The sequence below is a fragment of the Apium graveolens genome, chromosome 11 (genome assembly GCF_009905375.1).
Source record: "Apium graveolens cultivar Ventura chromosome 11, ASM990537v1, whole genome shotgun sequence".
Taxonomy (NCBI): domain Eukaryota; kingdom Viridiplantae; phylum Streptophyta; class Magnoliopsida; order Apiales; family Apiaceae; genus Apium; species Apium graveolens.
Genome location: NC_133657.1, coordinates 153,520,490 through 153,526,530, shown reverse-complemented (window position 1 = coordinate 153,526,530; position 6,041 = coordinate 153,520,490). Strand labels below are relative to the sequence as shown.

Genomic DNA, 6,041 nt, shown 5'->3' with positions numbered 1-6,041 from the left:
CTCGACCAAGTTATTCACCTACGACGAAGGCAAGTAAATTTCGTGGGACCTCCATGTTTACTTACATTTAACATACATTCCACCTCAAGGCAAGTTAAAAGAAAAATGACAAAATCATCAAGAGAGAATGTTTGAAGAGCCACTTACATCATTTCCCATCTTCGTCCGTAAATCTTCTAGATAGCCACAAACTTTTCGCCACCTCTGAAGGCTTTTCTTCCAAGACTTCAAACTGTACTTCAAATGATCTCTTCATCTCACATGGTGCAACAATGGTCGGGAAATGGGCAACAAGCCCAAATGCCACAAGGACTTCAAAAGGAACATGAAAAATAGTTATCAGTTTAGTACTCCAGGGTCTTCAAGGCCATATCATAAGACCTTCTGAAAAGGTAACTTGAAACATAACTAAATTAAGTAGAAGAGCTTTAAAATGTGCTTCTCCTTCTTCAAGGTCACATAGGCCTTGTTAAGGTCTGTTTTTGCAGCTTGATGCTCACCAACCTCATAACGAAACTTTGAGACATTGAAAATCTCAACTGCTTCACCCCAGTTCAACAACTTCTTTAACTCATTCAGCAAAAGGAACAAAATACGGAAAAAAAGTATAAAGCAAAAGGAACTGATAGCGGCAGTTATGAAAAAATAGAAATAAGCAAAGGTAAAAGCAATACATTTAACCATCCAAGGTCAACTCAAAAGACTTAGATTGAATAAAAGAGGATTACAAAAGCTTCCAAGAGGCATTCCTTAGGCTATCAAATCATAAACCATCTCCGAGATGGTTCAAAGAACCACTCCAACTGCCAACTTTGTTCTGCAAGTCAATATGATAAGATTTAAAGAAAATGCACCCCTCCAACGTCTTCACATCTGCACTTAAAGATTCACACTCAGTTATCAAGTTCAAGTTATTAGCTAACAGTTTAGAAGCTTCGTACACATCAACCACATCAACGTGGTTTTAAAGTCTCAACAACTCCATTGACAATGTAAGATAAAAAGAATGAAAGTAAAAAAGGTTCAACCAAGATACACATTAACAAAACTGACACTAAAAGATGACTATCCCATGAAAAGAAACGCAGAAAAAGAAGACCGTCAACATAATTCTTGCACCTCTTAAACCTGACTCCATCAGGTTCAACAACAGCTTCGACTTCAACAATCGCTCAAGCACAAATCCAGTCTTAGGAGCCAAATCCACTCTGTCAAAGTTTGGACAGGTTAGATGCTTTCATAAATTCTTATTTTAGTAAGAATGTGAACACACCAATCTCGGTTCCTCTTCCTATCCTTACCTTTCACAAAGGCTACGTCAGGCTCAAAACTTTACTATCATAAACTTTACAAACAAAAGCAGTAAACTTGGATCTCTGTTCAGGACCTACTTCCCCATCCCCACCAATAACAAATGCAGAGGAGGAAAGAGCATTCCATCTTACAAACAACGTCAAGAACTCATTAATAGGTATCACTGCATATAGCTTAACAACCTCACGGAGCTCAGGTTTTGTTAAGCGTCGCTAAGAGCTGCTCCCAACAAGTACAATAAAAGAAAATAGACATGCTCTCACATTTAGAAAATGTAAATATTGGTTTTAATTCTTTTTAATACTTCTATTCTTCTTTGTACAAAAATAAAAAAACTCTCCCATGTAAATGTATATAATTAAAAGATATAAAGATCTTTTTGAATGAGGGGGCTAAATATTGGGCCTAGGTCCACCTAGTATAGAGCCCACTTAGAAGGCTAATTTAGACACTATAAATACACTTGTAACCAATCATTGTAAAGTGATCCAAATATTATGCTTCAACAGTGACAAAAAATTACAAATAAAATTGATATTATGTAAGTTGAAAGCTACTATAAGTCACTGTAAATTTATATACATAAGCATGGAGAGTGAATAAGTCAAAGAAATCAATAATTAACAGGGAGAATGGACACGTCATGCATATACTATTATCATAGAATGTGCACGAGTTTTGCTCTTCTATTATAAACATTACAAACTAAAATCAAAAAGTAAATGAATATTGGAATGTACATTACTCTAGCATTTTTTTAATAAGTACAATATTCACTGTATTTATTATACAGTATAATTTGTGTTGCAACTGGAGATAAAAATAGTTTAGGAAGATGGTTTTATTTTCTTCAGATGTATGTTGAGGGTATACCTAGTGTGACACACTTGGCCAGCACCGAAGCCACAATGTATATCTGATTTTGAACAAAGATTTTTGTTAAATTTTAACAATATATATAATATGTAGTTTGTTGTAACCGAAGAATCGATGCATTACTAAAAAAGATGATAAGGATGTCATCGACATTATAATGTCTTACTTAATGTAGTGAACAAATATAGACACATCATTTTGACTTAAAGAATCTCATATCAACCATATTCGAGAATAATCTTAGTTATAGGTGAATAAGACTTACGTATATAATCTTCAACATTTCAGACTCCTAGAATTTGTACATAAATATATAAAATGTTCCGGATTTATATACATCATGGCTGAAAAAACTAATTTTGAATAAGATTCCTCATCCCAGATCTACCCGCGCATACTAAATTTATCGCACATATCGTGTTCTTTATGTCATTTATTATTTGTATTCTTTTGATCCAATACAGTCATTTACACATAATTATTCTTTAGTTGAGAGATATAGTTGTATAAAAAAGTTTTAATTCGTTCAAAAGAAAAATAGATAGACCTTAAATACATATGTTAAGTGGCATTTATGTCCACTTAGAATTCTCTATAAAGGCTTGAATTGGTGTTTTGTACTCGAGTTATTTGTGTATTTGATGTATTTTTGTAGTATTTTTGCATTTCAGGAATAATTAAAAGAATCAGGAGATTTAACATTGTTTTGGTGCTAAATTAGTGTTAGGAAGATGTCTCGGGAGTTTTCTCGTAGATCGCCAGATCAAACCATGCAAGAAAATAAAAATCAGTTTTTTTTTTCCAAAAGGTTAGCGTGCCCGTGCTGTAGTAGCACGCGGTCGTGCTGTGATGCAGATATACAGCACGCCCGCGCTAGTGAAGCGCGCGGCCGTGCCAAGTCAAGTTTTAAGAATCCTAATTCTATTACAATTTTGATCTGTTGGATTTCTAATCTGCATAGGTAGCTATATATAGGATCTAGTTTATTCTTGTGATTCTTTATTTTAAGTTGTAATCTTGGATGCTAGTTTTCTTATTTGTGAACCTATACTCTTTTGTAATGTACCTGGTTTTATTATTTATTCAGTATAAAGACTACGTTTATTATATCATGCTTTCATTGGAACCCATATTGATGATGAGTCTGATTATGAGATAATCATTATCGTGGGGTTCTAGCAGATTTACTTATGGATTTCTTTAGTTAAATTATTTTGATGCCTTAGTGTGTGGTGATTGTATGATATCCTAGTATTGGTTGTGCTTATTCGTCTTTTGAGCGTCGCGAACTTATAAGATAGTGTGTTAATCTCTAATGAAGCGAAAGTGAATTTAGGGGTTTAGAACTTGCCATGCTAGCATAGGTTCATGTATTTGATATGCATGATTCGTAGGTAATTTTAACCATCTTACTTGCCCTACATAATTATGATAGATAACTTGCGCATTAAACCGTTATGTTGTCAAATTATATGGACATATAGGGTCTCAATATAATATATGTCTATTCAGCTTCTATCTATTTTGTGGATGTCTGGTAGTAGGGTATTCGTACAACGAAAGTTGGTGTTTACTAGTTTCGTGTTATCTGATTAGTGTCATCACCATTGCATGCTAAGGTTAAGAACAAAAAGGCTATTGAATGAAGTAGTAATGAAGTTAGAATCCCATGTTTCTGTCATACTTTTTAATCTCTTAGTTAATGTTCTTTAGTATAATCTTTTAGTTAATTCTTAGTTATAAACAATCTCAACTGTTATTCGTCTTATCTTTGAATAATAAACATACCATTGTTGCATAAGTACATTGATTAAAATTAACTTAAACCAGTCTCTGTGGGAACGAACAAGAAATAATTCTATATTACTTGCAATCACGTATACTTGCGTGAATATTAGCACGTGCTTTCGTCCTAACAAGTTTTTGGCGCTGCTGCCGGGGACTCAGTGTTAATATTTAGTTTATGTGTTTTTCATCAGTGGTCGTTAAAGTTCATTGACTCGAACATTGTTACTTACTTGTTTCCTTGTCTTGTTTCAGGTATTCTAGCGAGCGTGTATGCATACGCGTTCTCAGTCTCATAAGAGAACACTTGATCAAGCTGAGGAAGAAGTTGTAGTAGCTAAAGAAGTTTTTGAAGAAGTTCTTGTTGAGGAGAAGTTGAAGAAGAAGCTCTTATTGTAATAGGAAAACCGGAAGCGAATCTGAAGGCTTTGATGAATTACTCTCACCCGAAGATTAATGATATTCAGTCTAGCATTGTCCGACCAGCCATCTCGGCTAACACCTTTGAGATCAAGTCGAGCACGATTCAGATGATACAGAACTCAGTTTATTTTAGGGGTTCTCCGACAGAAGACCCCAACATGCACATTAGAGATTTCACCGAGATCTGCGACACTTTCAAGTTAAATGGAGTTTCTGAAGATACTATTAAGTTGAGGCTTTTCCCATTCTCTCTGAGGGATAAAGCTAAGTGCTGGTTACCTTCTCTACCACCAGGGTCTATCACCAAATGGGAGGATCTTGCTCAAAATTTCCTAACTAAATTCTTTCCTATGGCGAAGACTGCTGCAATCAGAAACACACTTACTTAATTTGCTCAACAATCTGGAGAATCTTTATGTGATTCTTGGGATCGCTACAAAGAGATGATTTAAAAATGTCCTCACCATGGGATGCCTGACTGGATGATTATTAATTGCTTCTATAATGGATTGGGTGCTACTTCTAGACCCATGCTTGATGCAGCATCAGGAGGAGCCTTGTGGGCTAAAAGTTATGATGAAGCTTATGAATTGACTGAACTGATGGCTTCTAATGAATACCAAAATCCTACTCAGATACTACCTCAGGGCAAGGTAGCAGGAAGTCTAGAAGTGGATGCAGCTATTGCTATAGCTGCTCAGCTTAAAGCTTTGACGATGAAGGTGGATTTTTTGTCTAATTATGGAGTTAATCTTATCACTAGTGTCTGTGAGCTTTGTGCTGCTGCCCATGAGATGGAGCAGTGTGCTATTTCTAGTGAATCAGCTCAGTTCGTGAGCAACTTTCAGAGGTTGCAGCAACCTGTTCCAGCCACCTATCATCCCAACAACCGCAATCATCATAACTTCAGTTGGAGCAATACTCAGAATGCGGTCCAGCAGCCTTATCAGCAGTATGCAGAAAAGCAATACAACCCTCCTGGTTTTCAGCAACCGCAATATGCACCAAGACAACAACTCCAGCTGCAACAATCTAATGAAAAATCTGAATTGGAGGAGTTAAGGCTCATGTGTAAGAGCCAAGCCGTTTCTATCAACACCTTGGAGAATCAAATTGGGAAAATTATCAATGCCTTTCTAAATCGTCAACCCGGTACACTCCCTAGTGACACTGAAGTGCCAAGAAAGAGGGAAGCTAAGGAGCAGGTAAAGGCAATTACATTGGGGTTTGGGAGGGTTGTAAATCCCGAACACTCTCAAGTTTCGGAAGAAAAAGCTGCGGCTGAAGAAGAAGTGTAGAAGAAAGCAGAAGTGGAAGCAAGGAAGACTACTATGGAACACACTCCTCCTGAGGTTAATACAGGGGAGAAATAGATTTATCCCCCACCTTCTTTTTCTAAGAGGCTGTAGAAGAAAAAGATGGATAAGCAGTTTGAGAAGTTTCTAGAGGTGTTCAAGAAATTTTATATCAACATACCTTTCGCTGAAGCTCTTGAACAGATGCCTAGTTATGCAAAGTTTATGAAAGATATTCTCTCTCGAAAAGTGAAGCTTGATGAATTAGAGACAGTTGCTCTTACGGAGGAATGTAGTGCTGTGCTGCAGCAGAAGTTACCTCTGAAGCTTAAAGATCCTGGAAGCTTC

The 6,041-nt window shown here is 36.3% G+C and overlaps 1 non-coding gene across 1 annotated transcript; it reads right to left on the bottom strand.

The window, feature by feature from the left end:
• Window positions 1–4,763: 4,763 nt before the first annotated feature.
• Window positions 4,764–4,870, bottom strand: LOC141699480 (small nucleolar RNA R71). Its single transcript, XR_012565941.1, has one exon. It is a non-coding gene; the product is annotated as a small nucleolar RNA R71 (small nucleolar RNA).
• Between the last annotated feature and the right edge of the window lie 1,171 nt (window positions 4,871–6,041).